Here is a 10,779-nt window from a genome sequence, read left to right as displayed (position 1 = left end):
GTGACCACCACGATAGCAGTATAGTGCCCAAAGTGGTGTTCAGCACACATCAATCAATGAAGGAACTTCTATTTCATGACGTGTCAAGGGCGGGATTTTAAATTCAAATCGATGGAGGCTATCAATGTCACAATGTGGTTATCATTGACCATGTTGACGCATCGCAAGAAAGACAACTCGACAACAGAAAAATCCTCTGCCAAAATTACCTGGCATTGTGCGATAAAAAATATTGCTGTAAAATGTTTTTAATACATAAATTGTTGATAGAAAAACTTCGATAATCTCTTCTCTTCAGTGGTCAATTCTTTGATTACCTACAGAATGTGTTCGCTAGGGAAACTAGGCACATAATTCAATCGTGATGTCAAATTGAACCATTGAACGGAAGCTGAACACTTTCATATTGGAAACCCCTGCCTCTTATTTCTTAATATTTGGTACTGGTCTGTGAGAATGAGTATAAGTGGGTTCGGTGTTTAAGATAAGATAGGATACGATATTATTGAAATCAATTAAAGGGTTCATGAAGTGCAAAGTAATTTATCACAAAGATTTTAATATTTGACACAATAATTTTGATAATCATATATAAATATGAATATAATCACCTCAATTATAAGATTTTAAACCACAGCAGACCAGAGCCATTGGCATATAAATAAAAAAAAAAGCATACCAGTTATATATAATATGTATTTTATTTCGTTTAAAATAGGGTTTTTCCCGTTTGCTATTTGTAGTTAATATTTACAGATGGGAACTAGTATAACTAGTTTGGATACTGGTTTTGTAACAGTATGTACTATTTATAAGTTTGATGTTAGGTGCAGGAGGCACGAGGAAAGTTTTGGCGGTTTTTATGGGTGTGGTTTAAAGGTACTATATAAAGTTTGAGATTTAAATGTATTAGTATCGAAGGTGCTCGCAGTTACGTCGGATTGAAGTTGGTCACATAGGTATATGTGCAGTTGCTGCTATGTTTATTGTACGTACAGGCGTTGGAGGCATTAGCATGGGGAAAAGAAACGATGCGAAAGAGGAACAATGTTATATGTCATGTGTTTATATAATGTTTCGATTGAAGAAATATGTACAATTCAGTAAAATAAAATATTGTATCGCAAGAGAAAATAAGATGTTACTGCGAGCAACTAATCCTATATCTGTGTTTGTCTTGTTTATAGCCTATTGAATTAGAAATTAAATGCTTTAAATTCGGACGAGCAGGGCGAGGGAGAATTTAAATTAAAAGGCAAGTATACTGAATGGGTTACATATAGACATATCATTCGGTACTAGAATTTGATAGTTTTCTGAATTCAATACATTACTGAGACAACAACCAACAACACAAAGACGTAAAAAAAAATCTAAAATATGAAGCGATTCATCCCGTGATTAAATTTGATGTCAGTGGTATGGAATGACCAGTATCAGTATCATAGTGGAATTTCCAGTGCATAAAGACTGAATAGAAGGACATGGAACTCTGTTTGTTTGTTAATTTCTTTTTGTACCACACTTATTAAAATCTCTTTTGTTACATATAGATTAAAAAGAGAGATAAACAATCCTGCATCTCTTTGTGGGATTAATCTAAAAACACATTTATAATAAAGGCGATGTGTTTGTATAACATAAAATTTTGAATACTATTATAATTTTTCTTTTGATTTGTACAAATTATTGTTTTCTAGACCTTAATATTTGATTCAATATTTAATGATATTTTGTCCTAGCATATTATATAAACCTGTCTTCATATGCATAACAATGGGAAAATATACTTAGATAAAGATCTAGAGGTACGGACTTGTTATTAAGTATTACTATCGAGTTCGTTAGAATTTTCGATTAATTTTTCAATTTGTCAAATCCGATTGAAAGTTATTGAATACTGCCCTATATAGGCTAGAACTATATTTTTCTTTTCTTATCAATAAACAGATTGAAACTGAAACTCCTTCTCATAACACTTATACATATCTCGAACTATTACAGCAGAAGTATAATAAAAATCAATAAAAAATTTGAAAAATACAATCTACGAGACGGTAGGTTGCTTCTCCACCTAAATATCAGAGGCTTACAATACATTGATGTAATTACTGTTCATATATGTTAACCTTAATATTTGTATGATTTGTTCTTGAAAATTTAAAGCACAACAAGAAGTATCAGAACTTTTTACGTTAGCAGATAATTGATGGTTTACAAGGCATATCAATTAATATGAATTTTTTAACAAATGTCTTGCACAAATTTCATATGACCCTACAAGAATGCCATAAACTTTCAAAACTTGCAGGTAGAAACTAAACAGGACTATAATAAACGTATTTACACTTTTGGTTTTTAGCTGAATTTTGTCCCGATGACCTAAGGTCTGTCTCCGAATAATCTTCTGACGTCAAGCAACAATCACTTTTTAATTATGACGTCAATTTTTTTAAATTGTGATGTCAAATTTTACGGGAACTTGTATGATTTTAAGTAATGGCGGACAAATTTGCATACACGTGTAAATACGTCTATGAAGAAAAAACGAGAGCCTTATCTTACAAAAAAAATCGACATCGACAGTAATCCTTGATAAGACAGCAAAATTTCCCGTAGAAATAGGAAATACCACCAATTATACAATATACATAAGCTTAAGAAAACCAATTATACAATATACATAAGCTTAAGAAATGCATCGAAGTCGTGTCTGTATCAGAAGTATCGCTGTACAAATGTCAACTAATATTCATTCTTATCAATACACTCATCAGTAATGGGTTTTTAATGAATCGTCAGAATCTAGAAAAATTAATAATCTTTATTGAGTATACAAATAATCCTTACATTTGGTCTAATGTTTTCTTATATCATCAGTTCAGATCATTTGTGATTTTATCGCCTTTCACAAATAGGGAGACACAGATAAGCCTGGTTATAATTCCTTACGTCGTGCCATCTACCTCCAGCAGACTGCATCATTTCTATATACCCTTGTCCCCCATCTGGTTCTTGACTGTCCTCATTCCAGTTGAAGTAATTCATCGGGGTTCCATCATCAAACGTCCAAACCCCAGGAAATAAAGCATCTGTGCCCTGGATACATACTCTCTTTGTTGGTTCGTTTGCTGAAATATGAACAAAATCTTCCAACCTTACTAAGTTACTTATGGTCCATATAATGTAAAAGATGCTTACAAGGTCAACAAAAACTTGTTTCACTAGTTAAAATGTGATATTATACTTGTTTGATTGTGTTGCTACTTAAATTTGAGAATGGAAATGGGGAATGTGTCAAAGAGACAACAACCCGACCAAAGAGCAGAAAACAGCCCAAGGCCAGCAATTGGTCTTCAACACAGCGAGAAAATTCCGCACCTGGAGGCAGGCTTCAGCTGCCCCCTAAACAAAGATGTGTACTAGTTTATTGAAAATGGACGTCACACTAAACTCCAAAACTTATAAATGAACTAAAATTAAAAAAAACATACAAGAATAACGAAGGCCAGAGGCTCCCGACTTGGGATAGGCGCAAAAATGCGGTGGGCTTAAACATGTTTTGTGAGATCGCAACCTTCCCCCTATACCTCTAGCCAATGTAGAATAAACGAACACACAGCAATACACACAGTAAAACTTAGATTAAGAAGTCCGAGTCCGATGTCAGGAAAGGTAGCAAAAAAAACTAAGCAAACATGACAATGATACATTAATTAACAAAAGACTACTAGCAGTTACTAACATGCCAGCTCCAGACCTAAATTAAACTGATTGAAAGATGATGTCTTCATCATTTGAAAATCAAGCACAATCCTTCTCGTTAGGGGTTTAGTATCATATCATCATAAGATATATGAGAAGAATATAACCCGTATCATGCCAACAACTGGTTTTAGAATAAATGTGTGTATTCCCGATGCATCGATTCTATGAGTGAATCAATATTAATTCCAAAATATGTCATCTTTATTGACCAGACAACAGTATAGTAAGTATAATTATCCCTTCTTAATAAGTCTGTTTGAAGGTTTGGTTAGCTTATGAGGTGAAGTTGCAAAATGTGATTTATGTATGAAAAATAATAATATGGTTCTTCCGTTCTGACATGATTTATAACTACTACTAGTAGTACTTTTTTACACAACCAAGACGGAAGAAATTTATAATGTGTTTTTTTTTATTAATAAAATATATGTTGTGTATTTTATTTCGAATATTATGTTATTTACTTTGAAAAAAAAACCTACATGAGATCTTGTCACATCCTGTAAAGTATCGTCAACAATGGCCAAATAAGTAAAAAAAACTACCAAAAACAATGAGTTGACACTGCGACCCATACGGCAATATATGGACCGATTGGTCAGCTACTTAAAAGTGTGTGGATCGAAGCGAAGCTGTGGTCAATATACTTTTGGAAGATGACCTTCAAGGTGAAATGATATAGATTATATATTGCCCCGATTTCGCGGTTAACTGGACATGGGAATGTTCATAATAACCAAAACTTTTGAAAACATATACAAAACAAGAAAGTGTCCAAAGTACACGGATGCCCCACTCGCACTATCATTTTCATTGTTCAATGGACCGTGAAATCGGGTAAAAAATAAGAAAGATCATAGTTACCATTGGGAACATGTGTACTAAGTTTCAAGTTGATTGGACTTCAACTTCATCAAAAACTACCTTGAATAAAAACTTTAACCTGAAACTCCTCTCACTTTCATTTTCTATGTTCAGTGGACCATGAATTTGGGGTCCAAAGTCTAATTTGGCTTTAAAATCAGAAAGATCATTATCATAAGGAACATGTGTACTAAGTAACAAGTTGATTGGACTTCAGCTTCATCAAAAACTAGCTTGACCAAAAACTTTAACCTGAATCGGGACAAACGGACGGACGAACGGATGGACGGACGATCGGACGGACGAACGGTACGACGAACAGACGGACGGACCCACTGACCAGAAAACATAATGCCCCTTTACTATCGTAGGTGGGGCAAAATTAGATTGTTGCCCTCGATTTCGTGGTTCGCTGGACATGGGAATATATGAGTGCGAGCGGGGCAATATATATAAATACATATTACAATATACCTGTGATGAACTCAATGAATTCTTGTTTGTCGATCGAATCTATTTGTATCAACTCGGCACTCAATGATGCACAATTGAGTTTAACGACTAAGAAGTTGAGTGTCATCGGTACGTTTAAATTAAAGCACAATTCTAGCTTCCTATAATACCAGAATCCATCTGCCGGTGGACATCGACAGCTTCCTAAAAAAAATCAAAATTTAAATTTCTTGAAAGTGTACAAATATACCATTTACTTAGTATTAGATAACATGTGCCTTTCATTCTTGTACCGTTTAACTGTCATGACACTTTATGCCTTTATGTTATACACACTTTTATTGTCATGCATGACACGATTTGTCTTTGATTCCTGTACAATTTTAATGTCATAACACTTTGTCTTTGATTTCTGTACCATTTTAATGTCATAACACTTTGTCTTTGATTCCGTTACCTTTTTGGTATGACACTATGTGTCTTTGATTCCTGTGCAGTTAACTGTCATGACACTATGCGTCTTTTGCCCTGTTACGTTTTACTATCCTGACACTATGTACCTATCAGTCCTGTACCGTTTTACTATCCTGACACTCTGTGTCTTTCAGTCGTGATACTATATGATTTCAGTCTTGTACTGTTTTACTGTCGGTACACTTTGTGTCTAAAAGTCCTTTACCGTTTTACTGTTGTGAAACTGTGTGCCTCTAAGTCCTGTACCATCATACTGTCATGACACTATGGGCCTTTATATCATGTACATTGTACACTTTTAACGTTATAACACTTCATGCATTTAAGTACTGTCAATACACTATAGCTATGAGCCTTTTATTTCTGTACCGTTTTACTGTCATGAGACATTTTACATCTTTTAACTCTGTACCTTTTGTATTGTAAAAAAACTATGTGTCTTTAATTCCTGAACCATTTTACTGCCAGTCTTGCACTGTTTCGTGTGTTGTCACTATTCCTGTACCTTTTCACTGGCATGACATTATGGGACTATAATTATTTTCAAAAATTGTATGATATGATTGCCAATGAGAGGAATCTTCACAAGAGACCAAATGACACAGATATTTAACAACTATTGGTAACCATACGGCATTCAACAATGAGAAAAACCCATACCGCATAGTCAGCTATAAAAGGCCCCGAAACGACAAAATGTAAAATCGTTCAAACGAGAAAACAAACGACCTAATTTATGTACACAATAATGAACGAAGACCATATATATGTAAAACAGCAACAAACGAAAACCACTGAATAGCATGCTCCTGACTTGGGACAGACACATATAAAATGTGGCGGGGTTAAACATGTTAACGGGTGTCCAACCCTCCTCTAACATGTAAGGCAGTCCTGCGTCGTATCCGTTAACTCTTGAGACTTATATACCGTTTGCTTTCTAACAAAGTGACTTTTATATAGAATTGAAATAAGATGATTTATAATTGCATTTTTAAAAATTAATGCCAAGAAAAACTGCTTCGTTTGAAAGTATATGCGTCCATGTTGCCCTCCTGATTTGATGATTACTACCATATAACGTACATAAGGATCTGAATGGGGGTTTACGGAGCAGAGCATACAAGGGAGAGAAAAAAAAACTAAAAATTAGAAAAAAACGGTTTAATAAAAATAAAAAATAGTCGGGTGCTAAAATACAAAGAAAAGAGAAAAATGGCCTAAAGAGAAAATAAAACCTATTTAATTAAAGAATACAGAAATGAAGGACCTATAATCTAGACCATTGTACAAGCATTTAAAACTTACCATCTTTTGTGTGGTAATGTCTCCATCCTCCTTCCGTCACTTCCGGTTTTGTGTACATGAATGTATCACGGTGTAAAATGCATTTTTGTTTTTTAAAATGAAAGAAATAAGTTAAACATTCTGGATTAGAATAACATTTAACATGGCATTCTAATAATGACCTTGTATGTAATTCCTCAAGCGAATACTTCAGTCCATATTTTCCATCTAAATTTGGGTTGCTTTGAGCATAAAGTATGTTTAATGAAGAAAACAATGGAATGAACGAAAAGAGTACCAATATTGAATGAAATCCTTTAAAAAGAAACCGATACATTGTTTTGATTTATTTTCAAATGTTGCAATCCCCTAATGGATCTTTACTCAACAATGCAGCGGTCAATTTACTCAACACTGCAGCGAACAGAATGATAATTATACTCAAGACTGCATCGAACAGATTTGATATTTGTAGAATAATACTTAACACGGTAAAATGCAATGGAAAGCTATAAGTTCTGATTGCTCGAAAATCATAATCGATCTTACGTTATACAATCGACGATGGTCTTTAAAACCTTGGAAAGAATTAACTCTATTTCTGGGTTGTGTTTGTTTAATTGGAAGGCAGTGATTTACCGATATTCAAATCTAGTTGATCCATCATAATGATGCAAAGCTAGGTAGAAATTCAAAAAGAGGGAACAGCATGAACTCAAAAGGGAAAAGTCTGAGTGAGTTGACAGGGTTGGAATCTCCGGATATGCATGCACAACCCACAATGCAATTTACAGTCAATCACAAATACGATACAATCAAAATATTCACACATCAGACGACTATCCTGGTATCTAAAACAATCCCTTTATCATATATACGTACATATTTTTTTATTATATACACATGTGCACTTATCTTACCTCCTATAGATTCATAGAGGATATGATTGATTAAAGGAATACACGTGGTGACTTATGTATATTTGATATAGGGTGTCCTAAAAATATATAGGTATGTTACCATATATGGTTAGTTACCATATGGGGTTAGTAAGGAGTTACTTCCCTTTCAAAACACAACCCTTTCTAAAAACAACACGGAGTTTAGGAAAAATCTGAAAGGATTCGACGGACGAAGAAATTGATGATGAAAAGTTGAAAGTAAGTTCATAAATCAGTAAAACAAGACACAAAACCTCCGCAGATCACCATGTGACCTATTTAAACGTCGAGAAAAATATCTCAGGAATCTAAGGATGTACTTTTTATGAAAAGTAAGTGAGTTTTTATATGATTTTTTTTTAAATTGTCAAAATTTCAGGACAAAGGGCACAGGGCAATTGTGAAAGCCCCCTGATCTCTCAATCTGGCAAATATTAAGCAGACAGTTAGTTATAAGTAGATACAAACTAAAAGGAATTCGGGTACACTTCCTGTCTTCTATGTTTACGGAGGGCCCAAAGTGCCAGTTGGATATTCAAAATATATAGCAAAAACCTACCTGAGACCGCTTAAATGACGGTGAGACACCCTTGTTTATTCAAAACCTCCTTAAAATAACCAATTTAGTGGCAGCAACCCAACAATGTGTCTGAAAATTTCAAGGCTGATAGATCTTGCCCCTTTAAACATTTGTTTGCTTAATTTACTGAGATATAAACCAAAAAAAAACTGCATTTGACCCCATTGTTCTATTTTAAGCCATGGCGGCCAAGTTTGTCGACGGACAATTCACAAACTAAATTCATTAACTGAAGGAATATTCATTTAAAGTTAAGAAGTTTTAGGCACAATAGTTTCAGAGGAGAAGATTTTTAAATGTTAGCAAACTTGATGAACAAATTGTGTAAAATTGTCTTTAAAGGGCAATAACTTCTTAAGGGGTCAATTGACCATTTTGGTCAAACTAACTTTTTTGTAGATTTTACTTTGCTGAACATTATTTCTGTTAACAGTTTATATCTATCTTTAATAATATTCAAGATATTATCAAAAAACTGCAAAATTTCCTTAAAATTACAAATTTAGTGGCAGCAACCCAACAATTGGTTGTTCGATTCGTCTGAAAAATTTAGGGTTGATAGAGTCTGACCAATTGAACAATTTCATCCCTAAAACAGCATTTGACCCCTATGTTCTATTTTTAGCTATGGCGGCCATGTTTGTCGATGGATCAAAACTTCGGATACAATTTATTAACTAGATACCCTAAGGGAAATTTAGTTAAAGTTTGGAGGTATTTGTCCCAGTAGTTTCAGAGGAGATGAATTTTGAAATAGTTTACGACGACAGACGACAACGACGAACGTCAAGTGATTCATAAGCTCACATGGGGACCTTCGGGCCCCGATGAGCTAAAATTTACAAATCATTTGTTCGCCCAATTCTTGAATAGGGCAATGTCGTTTGGTACTCTCAAAAACCAGAATTTGATTGCTTACTTGAAAATATCCAGCTTGACGCAGCCCTGGTCATCATGGGGGTACTAAACTCACCAGTATTAATAATTTATATGTTGAAACTCGATGGGGAAAATATCTGAAAGAGGACACAATCATAGACTTATTCTTTATTACAACATTTTGAAAAATAGAACTCCAGAATATTTAAGAGACTTATTGCCGAATTCAGAAGGAAGTAGACGATTGTTCGTTCCCTATTGTTAATTTTCCATTTTTAGATGGGGATGTTCCTTTGGCGCCATCTTACGGTGTTTATATTTCACAAATCGTTCGCTATGCTCGTGTTTGTTGTGACGTTTTTAGGCATTTAAGCTGCCTTATGCGAGCACCCTAGATTTGTGTTCTACTCAATAAATGCTAAAATACGTGCCATTGTTGGATATTACGTTATTTATAACTAATTGAACAGTTTTTGGGATACAGGTTTGTTTATGTATTAATGCGCATGCGTAAAGTTTTCTTGATTTCAAGGGGTATCAGATTGAGTGGTTGCTCTGGATTCCACGCTTCATTGATTAATTTGAAACTCATGGGATTCTTTCTATGTCTGTCTGCTATTGAGGGTTATTGTTGTTGCATAATTTTAAATCATATGCATCAATTAAATAAAATAAATGTAGGTTTACCTATAACACCCATTCAGCCGAAATGGAGTCTTCCATATTATCGTTTCGAGTTGTCTCCCTTCCGGAAGTATTTCCCGTCAAAATCGAAATACAATACGACTCGTCAAGAAAAATTAACTCGTTAGATGTCGATAAACGTCGTATTAATATATTAACAACGATCTCAATTTAAACAGAGGATTGTGTACGGAAAGGAGTCATGCCCACTGACCCAAAGGAAATTAATATTTAAAGAGTTAGAAATGGGGTTCCTCCTAGAATTAGCGGTGATAAGATACGAAGTGAAATACCTTCTCTCACTCTCAGTGACTGCTGTGGAAAAAAAACTTGGAATTGATAGTACAAAAATAAAACACAATAAGTAAATTGCTCATACACTTGTATCCGGAATTGGCTATTTTAAAAGTTGAGTGACTATTCAGATTATTACATTTTGCATGTGCAGTCGAATCAGTTTTGAAAACAATACTATCCAGGTGTACCAGGGCTGCCAAAAATGAGCGAGACTCACGCATGTTCATGCTTTTTTGCGGCAGTATTTGAATCTATTATTTTCCTCTTTGATCTTTTCAATTTTGGCCAAATCTCACGCATTTGCTTAATGAAAAGTTGGCAGAACTGCTATACATGTGTCAATGAAAACTATGGGAATCGTATCCCTCAGAGCAGTCTGCTCTTTGATTTCATACTTTTAATTCTCGATTACAAAAAATATGACCAGAAAAAAATTAAATGATCGTCGAACGACCCAACAGTTTTGAAGTTGCACATAGGAAGTGGAGCACATTAGGAGTCCTTATGTAGATTATTATACCCTGAGCTTTTGGCTAAGATGTCATAGAACAA

General features: G+C 34.3%; 1 long non-coding RNA gene across 1 annotated transcript; it reads right to left on the bottom strand.

The window, feature by feature from the left end:
• Positions 1 to 2,804: 2,804 nt before the first annotated feature.
• Positions 2,805 to 5,285, bottom strand: LOC139500983 (uncharacterized). Its single transcript, XR_011658418.1, has 2 exons — positions 5,107 to 5,285; positions 2,805 to 3,131 (listed from the first exon to the last, which is right to left on the bottom strand). It is a non-coding gene; the product is annotated as an uncharacterized lncRNA (long non-coding RNA).
• Between the last annotated feature and the right edge of the window lie 5,494 nt (positions 5,286 to 10,779).

Source organism: Mytilus edulis, chromosome 13 (assembly GCF_963676685.1).
Source record: "Mytilus edulis chromosome 13, xbMytEdul2.2, whole genome shotgun sequence".
NCBI classification, from domain to species: domain Eukaryota; kingdom Metazoa; phylum Mollusca; class Bivalvia; order Mytilida; family Mytilidae; genus Mytilus; species Mytilus edulis.
This window is presented reverse-complemented; position numbering and strand designations above follow the sequence as displayed.